Source organism: Typha latifolia, chromosome 8 (genome assembly GCF_019914945.1).
Source record: "Typha latifolia isolate L0001 chromosome 8, TyphaL0001v2, whole genome shotgun sequence".
Taxonomy (NCBI): domain Eukaryota; kingdom Viridiplantae; phylum Streptophyta; class Magnoliopsida; order Poales; family Typhaceae; genus Typha; species Typha latifolia.
In genome coordinates, this window is record NC_133093.1 from 4534174 (window position 1) to 4549139 (window position 14966).

The window sequence follows — 14966 nt, forward strand, 5'->3', positions numbered from 1 at the left end:
ATGACTTGAGTGCAGAAGGTCCAAAGAAGTGGCTGGTCATAATGGTTTGGGCTGATAGGGCCTAGATCACCGCCGATGGAAAGCTAGGATTTTTGGCCCTGCCTTCCATCGTACATGGGGAAGATGGCATCGCGGCTGTCACCGGGGGCTGCTCTAGTGTTGTTGTAGTGGAGGGCTCGGTTTGTACGGATGGAGGGTGCTCCACATGGCTGGAGGAGAGGTGGTTGTAGCGATTTGGATGGTCTCCATGGTTTCACCATTATTAGTTCTTGAAGGTGGAGGTAGTGGTGTTGGGTTAAGATACTTGTCGTCAAAGCTTGAATCAAGTCCTTGAGGGAGGTTTGCATCTTCTTCAAATTGGCCGAAAGTTCTTTGAATAATGCCTTTGCCTCTACCGATAAGTCGTCATTGACGGTGGCTGGTGGTGGTGGTGGTGGCGCTGGGGAAAACATAGTTAGTAGAGAGATGAGTTCTTAGTCCTCCATGGCAGCGATCTCCCTCGGATTTGTCTTAGATCGTGTGTTCACCAATAACCGAAAAATAGTGGCTCTAACACCACTATTATGAACCAAACCTGGACCGATCTAGATGTAAGAAAGTAATGAGATTTTTATGAGTGGTAGCATCACGAGTTACAAATCTAATGACTTTAGTTTCACGTAAATCTGAGATTAAAGTAAAAAATTCAAAATAAATAGTGAAGGAAGGTCGGAACGGGATAAAAGTGAAAATATCCGACGTTGCGATGGTTGTCAGAAGGTAGCGAACGACCAAAGGTGGTGATGGGCAGCCGTAAGGTAGGGTGGCTTGTGGAGGTGATAGTGGCTAGAATTTGGAGGTAAAATTAAGGTTCGAAGTTAGATCTACTCCTAGAAAAATAAACTGCTATGATTAATTAACTTCTACTACTAGATTATCTTACTCTTACTCCTAAGATAGTTTAGGGCTACAACATAATTCTTAATTCTTCATTGGATACTTAGATTATTAAACAAAAAAACTCAATCCCTATATATAGAGAAGTCGGGTACAATAAGTCCTACTAGGACTAGCCTTAAAGGCTTACATAACTCAATTTAGGATTTGTTTTAAAGATTTACATGACCTAATTGGACTTGTCTTAAAGACTTACATGACTTAATTAGACTTATCTTATGGGCTTACATGACTTAATTGGACTTGCCTTATGGACTTACATGACTTAACTAGACTTGTCTTAAGGGCTTACATCATGAATTAATTAAAAGATTGATAAACTCAATCCATCAAACATAATGTCCTCATGATGTGATCAGACCTGACCCAGTTCGCATCAGGATTTCAAAGATAGAGGGGCTAGGGAGAAGTTCTAGGAAGAGCTGATTGAGAATAAAAAGAGCTGGTATGGGGTTTGGATTGTGGGGGAGATTCAATTTCATAAGACATAATTATAATAAAAAGGGAAACCTAAAAGTGAGAAGGAAAGGAGGAATTCAATCTTGTTCTATTTAAACTAAAAGTTAGAGAATTGATGATGAGTGGAAGTTCACTTGGTCCAACATGAGGGAATTTCCAGTGTTGGCTTTGTTGGACAGAATATTTACTTCTACTGAGTGGGAGGAACTATATCCATTATACACTATTAAAATTATGCCTAAGTTTGGATTCGATCATATTCATTTACTGATCAGCATTGATAGTAAGAAGGGGAAAAGTACGTTCAGATGTGAAAATTATTGGTTAAACTAAAGAAATTTTTAGGCACAGGTTAGAAATTGGTGGGGGTAATGTTGATGTTTAGGATCATCTAATTACAATTTCCATTCTGAGTGCTTCCCTCTGACAATCCCAGATATCCCCACCCTGTGAGTGCGTCCCTCCGATGACCCCGGCCTTCCCCTACCTCCCCTAGTCTCCTGTCATCCTTCCCAGCTCTCTTACCACCCTGGTCGCCCTCCCCATTTCCCTCCAGCTCTATTCTCCTCCTTGTTTGGACGACTTGTGCTCGCTTGAGCCAGTGTCTTCCCCTATTGCCTCTCATGGCCACAGAGAAGGAGGAAGCCCTTCTCCACCAATATGTTGCACTCCTTTCTAAATCTAATATGGAAGAAACAATCCCCCTCCTAAAAGAGAATATTGTCCCTAGCAAAAATCCTAACTTATGTCTAGTGAGCAAGCTAATCAATGATAGGATGTACAACCCCCAAGGACTCAAATCTTCCATGTCCAAAGCCTGGAACCTTAAGAGCCTAGTCGAGTTCATTGAAGTGGGTAAGCAAGTCTTCCTAATGGTTTTCACTATGGAAAGCGATCGGTAGAAAACATAGCTTGGAGCACCCTAGTCATTCAACCGGGACCCCTTCGTCCTTAACCAGTTTAAAGCTTGACACTCCGGTTGAGAGTTGGGTTGTTCAACTCAAATGAATTCTGGGTTCAGCTACATGGCTTGCCACTGAAGTACTTGTCCTCCTCTATTGCCCTTAAGCTTGTGACAAGGATAGGGGTTTCGGTGGCCTCGGAGGGCCTCGACTCCTCCAAATGGGCTAGGTTGATGGGTTATGGTACCAAAAGATAGGCTCTGATACCAAATTGATAGGTTCTTGTACCAAAAGATAGGTTACAGAAAATAGTCCGTACAACCGTGGAAAATTATTCTCCAAATATTCTTATATAGTCAGAAAATTATAAAACCAAGTGAATTAAATTCATAACTTCCTGCTCTACAACTTTCGTATTTATGTCCTTCACATATTCGAACTGCAACTAGGACAAAAACATGGAATAACGTGGGTGATGGTGGTGGTGACGGATGAAGTGGATGTTAGGGTCATGGATGATTATGGAGATGAAGATGGATGGTGGATGTGATTAAGGGATATAGATGAAGGGAACGAAGTGGTCGAGATCCCAAAGAAGAGGGGTGGCTTGACAGTCGAGGGAGATTAGAAGTTAGGAGAAACCTTGCCAACAGTAGAGGTGGAAGGATGGTGAAGAGGAAGGAGGGAGATTAGGGTAGAAAGATGATAAAAAGGCAAGAAATCAATACTCCAATAGCATAATAAATTTGGCTGCCATCCAAATATATATAAAGGCTAGCCAACAAGTCCTAAAATAATAAGTAACCCTAATTCTAGAGGATTCCCACCGATCGCATTCGAACGCACAAAAGACATTCTCTGTATGTGCCAACGCAATACAGGTGTTTGAATGTCGGCGTTCGAACTCGCTCGACCGCATTCGAATGCGCATTATGCGTTCTCTATATTTGTGAACCTAAATTAGGTGTTCGCAAGGGTGTTCGAATATGACACCTCCTGCGCTCGAACGCGACCTACAATAATTTTATTTTAATAAAAATAAATAACTAATGCAATAAGAAGAGATCCTAACTAAATATATCGGCCCACCACGCTTCCCCCACCTTGCCCTCAAGGTGAAAAGTCGGGAAAACACTCCAAGATATTAGTCTCCAACTCCCATGTTGCCTCATCGGATGGCTTGCCAAGCCACTCTACTAGAATCTCCATCTCCAATCCGGTACCATGTCGTCGTCGGCGCCTAGCAATTACTTGAGCTAGCTCTACAATCTCTATCTCCTCCAATGGCTCTGATAGAACTGATCCAACGATCTCATGATCTCCAATCCGCTCTCCCTTGGTAATGAAACATGGAAGACAGGATGCACTTTCGACTCCTCCGGCAACTCCAAATGATATGCAACCGGACCAATATGCTCTAACACCCAAAATGGACCAAAGTAGCGATGAGCTAACTTTTGGTTACGTATCGAACGCAAAGTCACCTGTCGATACAGTTTCACCCTCAAAAACACCAAACTGCCGATGTCGAACTCCTACATCCTAGGGCTACGATCATAAACTTGCTTCATGCAGTTTTGAGCAAGTTTAAGATGTGCACGCAACCTCCTCAATATGGCGTCTCTATCCATCAAAGCTAAGTCCATCTCCGTCCGATCTGCAAATGCCACTGGATAATAAGCGCGTAATGTCGGAGCCCTGAGTCCATACACCACCTCAAATGGAGTTATATCAATGCTGCTATGGTAGGTGCTGTTGTAAGACTACTCCGCCTATAGTAAGAACTCCAACTATCGTCTCGACATCTCTCCAACAAAGCATCTCAAGTATTGCTCAATGCCTCGATTGACCACCTCAGTTTGGCCGTCCGTCTATGAATGGTAGGCCGAATGGAAGTTCAAACGAGTCCCTTGCAATCTGAAAAACTCCATCCAGAAGTCGCTCATAAATACACGATTACGATTCGAGACAATCGAGTGTGGCATGCCATATAACCGAGCAACATCTCTCACAAAAATTTCAGCCACCGACTTGGTTGAAAACAAATGTGACAATGCTGAAAAGTGTGCATACTTGCTTAATTTGTCAACCACCACAAAGATAACAGAATAATCACGTACCAGCGGAAGACTCTCTAGAAAGTCCATAGAAATTTCTTCCCAAACATGGTATGGTATAGGTAAAGGCTGAAGTAATTCAGCTAGTTTTAATATGGTTGCCTTAGCCCTTTGACAGACTTCACAAGCACGGACAAAACTCCTCACATCTAATCTCAATCCTGGCCATGTGCAACTTTGAGATATCCTCCTATACGTTCTCAAGACACCCTCATTACCAGCCTCTGGAGTTTGGTGGAAGTGCTTCAATAATTTCTGCCGCAATCCATCATTTGTAAGCACCCGAATGCAACTGCGGTTCAGCAGCAAACCGCCTCGATTCTCCAACTCTTGATGGCGCTCTAGTAGGGACACTACTTTTTGTCATGTGTACTCTCGTAAGCACAAAAGGGCTGCACCCGTGGCCCTTTGGCTTAAAGAGGGTTGTGACTAGTCACCTTCTAGGGTTATTTTCATCTTTTGTCTTTTACTTTATTATGCCTATATAAAGGCTTGTAATCATCTTTTATGGGTTAATGAATATTTTGAGAGCTTTTGCCTATTGAGTGTTTGTTGGTGGATTTCGACACCCCAATTGGTGGATTCCACGGGTTTAATTATTTCTCCCTATTTTTTCTTCTCAACTCTACAATCAAGACATTGTCATCTTTTCCTAGTTTATTAAAGCAAATTGTTTCCTAGTTTATAGACGCTCCACCGCCTGGATTCTATGCAGCGCCTCATCTTTTCTTTGTCAAATCAATCGCTCCACAAACACTAGATCGCTACGAGATCCATCGCCCGATAAAATTAGGATCCGGATCCGAGTTATGTGAGGAGATCACCCTCAAGGAGGAAAACAATAAACCATTACTATCACCAAATCTCCACACAAGGAGATAATCACAAGTAAGCTTTATTCAATAGATTTTCTTTCCCCATTTTAGATTAAAAAAAAAGCTCTCTTAAAAAAAGAGAGAGAGAAAAAAAAGGGCTCTCTGAAAAAAAAGAGAGAAAAAAGGAAAAAGAGCTCTTTGAAAAAAAAAGAGAGAAAAAAAATAATTTCGAAATTCAGTTTATTTGTTTCATCTTTATCTTTAATATTGAATTTCAAAAATTTTGAAATTAATTTTAGAAGATAATTTTTTTTCTTCTTTTTCTTATTTACCTTTCCTTAATTTTAGAAAATTAGTTTCTATAATTTTGGGATTGATTTCCATAATTTTAGGGCTTGGTTTCCACAATTTTAGGGGTTAGTTTCCACAATTTTTAAAAATTAGTTCCCCTAATTTTAAGATAAATACCTATCTTATCTACTTTCCTAATCTAATCCCAACCAACCCAAAACCTAATCCCATTAACCCACTAGCCTAAACCTCTCCTCATTCCAAAACCCAAAGACCACTAACCAACTAAGCCCACCAGCCTAACCTAGCCCATATTTTGGCCTTAGTGAATTGGTAGAAACCTACCCAAAATCGACCCGTTTACCTACAACCCAATCCAAACCCATCGTCATCTTCCTCCTCTTTAGCCTCAAACCGATGGTCAAACCGAGGTCATTAATTGTACATAGTCTTGGAAATCTTTTGCACTGTCTCGTGGGTAATCATAACAAAAATTGGGATGCCATTCTTCCTATAGCCCAATTTGTATATAATAACTCCATTAATAAGTCTATTCGCATGAGCCCATTTGAAGTTCTTCATAATTTTAAAGCACGCAAACCTCTAGATTTGTTGCCTATGTCATCTCATTCTAGAGTCTCTGAATCTGCCAAAGCATTTGCACATCATGTTCATTCTTTGCATCAAGAGATCACTAAGCGGATTGAGGTGAGTAATCACCAGTATAAAATACATGCTGACTTGCACAAACGTGCCAAGGAGTTCGATGTTGGAGATCATGTTATGATTCGTCTCAGACCTGAACGATTCCCTTTGGGAGCTGTTCGGAAGTTGCATTCCCGTAGTGCAAGACCTTTCCAAGTTCTGAAACGTGTCGGTGCTAACGCTTATGTCATTGATATTCCCCCTGATTATGGCATTAGTTGTACTTTTAATATTGAGGATCTAGCAGTCTACCATCCACCTATGCATATCCCTATGAAACCCTATGCTACATCTACTACCCTTCCAAACATCCCTACTGTCCACCTACCACTTCTCTTTTCCCATCCACATCACAAGAAAAGATAAACGCTATTTTAGATGATCAAATAACATCTACTGCAGAAGGAGGGGTTCACCGTTTTCTCGTTCGATGGCATGGGCGACCAAAGTCTAATTGTACGTGAATCACTCGCGAGGAGTTACAACAGCTTGACCCTGACATTTTGGAGTACTATTAGAGCCACTCGACTGGGTCGAGTTTCTTCCACCCCGGGAGAGTTGGTGGGGACACCACTTTCCGTCACGTGTATTCTCGTAAGCACAAAAGGGCTGCACCCGTGGCCTTTTGGCTTAATGAGGGTTGTGACTAGTCACCTTCTATGGCTATTTTCGTCTTTTATCTTTACTTTATTTTGCCTATATAAAGGCTTGTAATCATCTTCTATGGGTTAATGAATATTTTGAGAGCTTTTGCCTATTGAGTGTTTGTTGGTGGATTCCAACTTCGGTGGATTCTGACACCCCGATTGATGGATTGCGTTCGATTATTTCTCCCTACTTTTTCTTCTCAACTCTACAATCAAGACGTTGTCCTACATCATGCTTCGGATCATCCAACACCTCCTGCAACAATCTCAAATATCTGGGTAAGATGTACATGCATACCTTAGCTCGTCAAGGAAGGGAAAAGTAGAAGAAGAATATGCTGCGAGCTCGACGATATTGGGTTGGCGTGATAGTGCATCTGCCGCTCTATTTTCCATTCCCTTATTGTATTGGATTTCATAATCATACCCCAGCAATTTTGTGACCCATCTCTGCTGTGCCGGAGTGTGAATACGATGTCCCATAAAATATGGAAGGCTCCTTTGATCGGTTCATATAATGAATCGCTTACCGATCAAATAAGGCCTCCACTTTGTCACTGCATGCAAAATTACCAACATCTCTCTCTCATAAGTCGATAATTGCTGAGATTTTTATGACAAAGCCTTATTAACAAAGGCTATGGGATGTCTTCTTTGCATTAGTACAGCTCCTATGCCAACTCCCGACACATCACATTCCACAATGAACTCTTTGGTGAAGGACGGTAGCGCTAGAACGGGCGTCGTCGTCATTGCTATTTTCAGTTTTTTAAAGGCTGTAGTAGCTTCATCCGTCCATCTAAAAGAGTCCTTCTTCAATAAGCAAGTGAGAGGAGCAGCGATCTTGCCATATCAGGTGATGAAGCAGCGATAATATCCGGTTAGCCCCAAAAATCCTCGCAATCCGGTGGTAGTAGTAAGAATAGGCTAAGCGGTCGTGCATGCAACCTTTTGAGGATCTGCCGCTACACCATCCGCTGAAATGATGTGGCATAAATACTCCACTTGTGGTACTCCCTATAGGCACTTGGACTTCTTGATCTTCAATTGGTTTTGCTTCAACAAATTCAGCACATCCTCCAAATACTGCCAATGCTCCAATTCAGTCCTACTATACACCAAAATATCGTCAAAAAATACCAAGACATATAGAGGCCGAAATATATCATTCATGAGGCTTGAAAGGTAGTTGGAGCATTGGTGAGACCAAAAGGCATCACCCGAAACTCGTAATGCTCGTCGGAGTCTGAAATGCAGTTTTGTGCACCCGTCGGGTGAACTCTAATTTGATGATACCCGGCCCTCAAGTCAAGCTTACTGAATATGGTCACCCCTGCAAGCTTATCCAGTAGCTCATCTATAATCGGAATAAAATACCGATCCTTGATGGTAATAGCGTTTAGTGCCCGATAGTCAACACAAAAATGTCATGCCCCGTCCTTTTTTCGCACCAATAACACGGGGGATGAGTATGAGCTATGATTTAGTTGAATGAGGGCTTGCTCCAACATCTCGGCTACCATCTTGGAAATAACTTTTTTTGCACATGTGGATACCAATATGGCCTCACATTCATCAGTGCAGTCCCAGGCACAATCTCTATGCGGTGGTCCGCCGTTCGCCTCGGTGGCAACTCTTGTGGCTCCTCAAATAGTCCCGAAAAGTTATCTAATAAATTAGACAATTCAATGGTAGTACCTGAACTCGTTTGAGGCTTATCTCCTACTAGACCTAACTAAAGAAGATATGCCAAATCATACACACAAGGCAGCCCCAGCATAGGCTACATCATAAGAATCAACGAAGATTGAGCACCATCAAGCTGCACATGTTTGTTTCCTTGTTTAAATTTTATCCACATGCTCCGAAAATCAAATATGTCGGATCCCAAGCTTTGTAACCACTGAGTGCCTAGGACAATGTTCGCTCCTCGCAGCGCCAACGGAAACAAGTCTACAATGATGTCGTGTCCTTGCACCCGTATATCGACCCAGCGACACAAACTCTCCGTCTTAAGCTTCGTTCCGTCTCCAATAGCAACGTCAAACCCCATGGTCAGTTCGGTATCCAAACCCAATCTCCTTACTAATCTCTCATCTAGAAAGTTGTGTGTACTCTCGGAATCGATGAGGATGTGCACACAATGCTTTCTAACGAGTCTATCCACCCGTAACGTCCTCGACGCGAAAGTACCCGAATATGCATGCATCAATATTTCAGCTCGGATACCTTCCTCTTCAATGGCCTCCTCATGGACCTCCTATGGATACTCTCCATCATCAGCAACCTCATCATCCTCCTCGAAACCATCAATGAGCATCACACTCCCGATCGATTTGGAACACCGATGACCAGGGGCGAAACATTCATCACATCGAAAGCAAAGGCCCTTCGCTCTTCGCTCCTCTACCTAGGCAGGTGTGAGAGTTCGAACAGGGGGGTCTTGTGCCTCCTCTAACATCGAAAAAAGGTCTCAAAGGTGGTCATGGTCTAGTACTAGCAGCCGCTGCCTTTGATTTTATAGAATTTCCAACCGGCATTCTAAGTACAAACCGCCGATCTCGGTTGTCCCAACTTATTTTTGCTGTCATCTTGAGAGCCTTATGCTTTTGCTCCATCCTCACAACCTTCTCAAAGGCCTCCTCAAGAGTGGTAGGACATAGAGCACGAACATCCACCTGTATCTTCTCTCGCAGCTCTGAAATAAATATGCTCATCAATGTCGATTCGGGCCAAGGTAGCTCACAACGATTACTAACTTTTTCAAATTCTATTTGGTACTCCAATACGGTCGTCCTTTGAACTATCTTGCTTAATGTGGCAGCAAAATCTTCATATGTCGCTATCCTAAATCTACATATAATCCTCCTACTAAAATCAGCCCAACCGATAAATCCTCTACCACGAATAACCGATCTATACAGATGCAATGCCATTCCTTGGAGGTGAAAGCTTGCCATCTGGACTTTTGTGCTCTCCGCTATCCCTTGATAATCCAAGTATTGTTCAACTTGAAACACCCAATCCGTTGGATCACCGCCTTGAAATTTTGGAAAGTCTAAGCATGCGGTTCTCCCCTGAATAGCATTGTCGAGTTCGCGAAAGACCCTTGGTTTAGATCTGAACCTTTGTGCATATTGATCAACTACTGGCTTGGTGGATCTAGGCTATGTTGGACCGGCGTTCACATGGTCCAATAAAAGAGTGCCTTGTAGCCTTATCAGGGAGTGACTTGACAGAGCTCTGGCCTCCCCTATTTGGTGCACTCTCTTCCCCCAAGCGCATGTACTCCACTTGCCTACCATATATAGTGACCACAACTCATTGCTCCTCAACACTGCCCTAGTTGCTAGAAGAACGCCAGACAAATTCAGGTTCGAGAATTGGACTACCCTTGGTTCATTTATGCCCTACTGTAAGAACACCTAGAGCAGCTCCTACGGCCCTGACTATTCCTTATCACGGTGCATTTCTCATAAGAAGAATCAAAGGTTGGGCCAAGGCTCACGCTGGTAATATCAAAGAGAAGCTAAAAAACCTGGAAAAAGAAATCCTTCAAATCCAAACCCAATCCACCTATGACTCAAATTGGGTTAAGGAGGCAAGCTTGAGAAGCCAGCATGAGCGCCTCCTCCTTCAAGAGGAGATCTACTGGCATCAACGAAGCAAGGTCAAATGGCTTCAGTGGAGGGATAGAAACAGCAAGTTTTTCATGCCACTGCAACTGCTAGGAAGAGGAAGAACCATATCTCCCAACTCAAAGTCTAGGATAACAATTGGACTCAAGACTCGAAAGAGATCAGAGAAGCCTTCCTCATACATTTTAAGACTCTCTTCACCTTGTCCAACCCTCCATCTATTCAAAAATGTGAAAGGCTAAGAAGCGTATCTTTTCCAACGATCTCTAAAGATGATGCTAGTGACCCCCTTCTGACAATGAGATTGGATCCATTGCCCAATGTCTAACTACATGCTTCTATCATCTATTATGGGCAAAGCTAAAGCCAATAGTCTGCGCTGAAGTGAGGTCCTTCTTTACCTCAGGGACCCTCGACAAGGCTCTTAACAAAACCAGTATCATCCTCATTCCAAAGAAGGACTCTCCGGCTTGCGTCTCAGACTTCCGACCAATAAGCTTCTGTAACAAAAGCTACAAGATAATCTTGAAGCTCTTGGCAACCAGAATGAAACCAATGCTCCACAATCTTATAGAACCAGCCTAGAATGCCTTCATCCTGGTCGGCAAATCCTTGATAACCAAATCATCGCACAGGAGATGATTGAGCACCTGAAAATCTCAAAATGCAGGCGAGGCGAGTTCCTGATCAAAGCTGAACTCTCCAAGGCTTTCGACCACATGGAATGGACCTTCCTTAGGGACTACCTCAGAATCTATGGTTTTTCGGACATGTTTGCTGACCGCGTCCTCACATGCATAACCTCCTCTTCACTCACGATGGAAATCAATGGCCAATCGAATGGTTTTTTTAACCCCACTAGAGGATTGCGACAAGGGTGCCCTCTAAGTCCCTATCTATTTATTCTTGGCTCCAATATCCTATCCATAATTCTCTTGGAGGAGCAAAGCAACCTTGGCATTAGGGGTATCAGGCTGGCAAGAGGAGCTCCATACCTCACCCATCTCATGTTTGCAGATGATCTCCTATTGTTTGGTGCTGTCACTGAGGAAGAAGCTAGAAACCTTAAAGAAGCCATAAAAGCCTACAACAACCTCTCTAGCCAAGAGATAAACTTTGACAAGTCAGCTATTCTCTTTAGCCTGAAATTGCCACCTTATACTAAAGCCTGGTAGACTTGTCCTGATCAAATCGGTCCTTAGCTCCCTTCCAATATACTTCATGGCTACTACCATCCTTCCGAAGAGGATCATCATGGAGCTCAACAGGTTGATGAGGGATTTCTAGTGGGGATATTACGATGGCAAAAAAACATCTCTACCTAAAAGCTTGGCGTCTACTTTGCAGGCCCCTTTCTGAACGACGGACTAGGGGTTCGTCAACTGCAAGCTATGAATGAAGCTCTAATAGCTTAAGCTGATTTGGAAACTGATGAAAAATCCTACAAGTACTTGGGCTATGGCTCCGAAAGTATTATAACCCAATACGTCATTTTGGAAAGCCAAGGTGAAAGGGAAGTCTTCCTGGGTGTGGCAAGCTATTGTCAAAGCTAGGGATCTAGTTGGAAGCAAATTATGCTGGTCCATAGGCAGAGGGGACTCTATCTCTATACAGGAAGACCCTTGGTACAAGAGCTAGACCTCGATGACATTAACCTACCAGAGAATATCTCCTAGGTTAGCAACCTAATACACGATCATGGCTAGAACACCCAGCAGATCCGAACTCTTTTCTCTACTACAATAGCGAATAGAATCCTTAGAATCGCATCTACTCCAGCTCCTCTCCTTCGGCTGACAAACTCATTTGGACCGGTGACCCTTCAGGGGAATTCAGTGCAAAGTCGAATTACAAGTTCCTATCGGAAGGGGATGGCATCAGCTCCTCATCAAACGTGAACTTGAGAGGCCTCTAGAGAGACATCTGGAAGGGAAGTGCTATTCCCCGGGTCAAGACCTTTATTTGGTGATGTATCAATGGCAGCTTACTTGTGAACTACTACACAAGCGAATACCCCTTATAGAGAGTTTATGCCCTATCTACAAGGAGGATGACGAGACTGTTGAGCATATTCTTCTCGGGAGCTACCATGCAAGGGCAGTTTGGTTCGCTAGCCGCCTTGGCCTCTGGCTTAGTGCCACCCTCCATCGCTTAGATGAATGGCTCCTCTTGGTAAGGAAAGATCTCTCCTCTAATCAGAAAGCCTACCTATACGTGATACATTTAATTAGGATTTTTTCTTATTGCATTAGTTATTTATTTTTATTAAAATAAAATTTTTGTAGGTCGTGTTTGAACGCAGGAGGGGTCGCGTTCGAATGCCCTTCTGAACGCCTGCATCAAGTTCGCAAATATAGAGAACGTGTATTGCGCGTTCGAATGCAGTCGGCTGTGTTTGAACGCCTACATCGCGTTCGCACATACAGAGTATGCTTTTTGTGCGTTCGAACGCGATCAGGCGCATTCGAATGTGATCGGCGGGAATCCTCTAGATTTAAGGTTACTTATTGTTTTAGAACTTGTTGGCTAGCCTTTATATATATGTGGATGGCAGCCAAATTCATTATGTTATTGGATTATTAATTTCTTGCCTCCTATCTTCTCTCTATTCTCTGTACTCTAATCTCCCTCCTCCCTCTTCACCATCCTTCCACCTCTACCATTGGCAAGGTCTCTCCTAACTTCTAATCTCCCTCATCTGTCGATTCCTCCCCTTTCTTTGGGATCTCAACCACTTCTTCCCCTTCGTCTATATCCATTAACCACAGCCATCATCCACCTTCATCTCCATAATCCTCCATAACCCTAACATTCACTCCACCCATCACCCGCGTTCTTTCATGTTTTTGTCCCAATTGCAGTTCGAAGTTGTAGTTTGAATATTTGATGAATATTTTTCCACGATTGCACGAACTGATTCCAGTAATAAATCTAGATCTTGAAGGAATCGTTCCATAACCTATCTTTTAGTACAAGAACCCATCAATTTGGTATTAGGGCTAGACGAACCTCATACCTCCATTAATGGTTGAAACAATAAAGATGACATCAATAAGGAGACCAATGGAGAGCACACCGACAAGGGAAGACTCAACGCACGATAACTCTAATCGTGAGGCCGATTCCTTTGGAGCGACCACGGTAAGACCAAGTCAACCAACGTCCATGGGTGTGAACATAGGCTTAGCGGATGAACTTAGGGGGCATTTTCCAAACATTGCTGCATAGAGTTGATGCAATACAAAAGTATCACATTGATCTAAAAGAATATGTCATGAATTGATTGGCTTCGTCATCTCCTCGACGAAGATCGGTACCTCAAGAAGGACCAGCGGTGGATCCACACCGATCCGATACCCCACAGGTCCAGGTGCGACATGTTAGTGTCAATGATCCCCTCTTACCTATGCCCACACATCATCCCCCACCTCCAATACAAAACCTAAAACAAACGGTGGTGGAACCCGAGAGGTGTGAGGCACCGGTGCTTTTCGTCAATAAGGAGGATTGACACTTTGAGGATGAGGTTGATCCCTTCGGAGATAGTGATGGACGTGCTCGAGGATTTAGAGAAGGAGATCAACATGCACAAAGGTTTAGACTTGAACCAATGATCTTTCGTGAGTCCGACAATGCTATTCAGGGGAGAACTGCACACTTAGACTTTCCTAAATTCTAAGGTAGTTATGGATTGGATATTTCAAGTTGAACAATACTTTGATTGTCAAGGGATAGCGGAGGTCGCAATCTAGTCTCCAATCATATATCTAACACATGCATCCCCATACCAATCTATCACATGTATACTCATGCTAGAGATCATCTCTAATAATCTCTATATATCACCAGGATACTTATATCCAAGATCAATCTAATCGAATGTATGATAAAATATGCTCAATTAAAATCATCTCTAGATAAGATCATATAATCATGCTAGAGGCAAAAACATACATATACATAATTATATAATATATTCTAATTTGATAAAAGCGTATAGGGGATAAGACTACTCATAGTTTGATCAGAATATACAAAACATGTATCCCTCAAGTCCGCCAATCAATGGTCAAACATCGCTAACAGGATCCACGGGGTCTCACATAAGGGGTTCGAAATTTAAAAATATTTAGGTAACATGAAATTAGTCATTTATCTAATTAAAATCTGTTCATGTAAAATATGATGATTTATTAAGTTTTAGATTTTCTACTTATCTTTATAGCTAGTTAGATTTACATTATAAATAAATGTCTAATGTTAAGAATATACTATTATTATAAAAGGTCAGATATGAATTAAAAATAAAATGGTTGCTCCTTTTAGATAAAATAGTCTAGGAATGACATTATAAAATAAAATAAAAGGCTAAATATATAATTATATATATACTTATATTATAAATAAACTTATAAATATAGATAAAAAAACTAATTATAACTAAGTTGTGGTTCTC

At 42.2% G+C, this 14966-nt stretch overlaps 1 pseudogene; it reads right to left on the reverse strand.

Moving 5' to 3' along the window:
- LOC140793723 (uncharacterized) overlaps positions 1 to 2020 on the reverse strand; it is a 51280-nt pseudogene extending 49260 nt beyond the window's left edge.
- Between the last annotated feature and the right edge of the window lie 12946 nt (positions 2021 to 14966).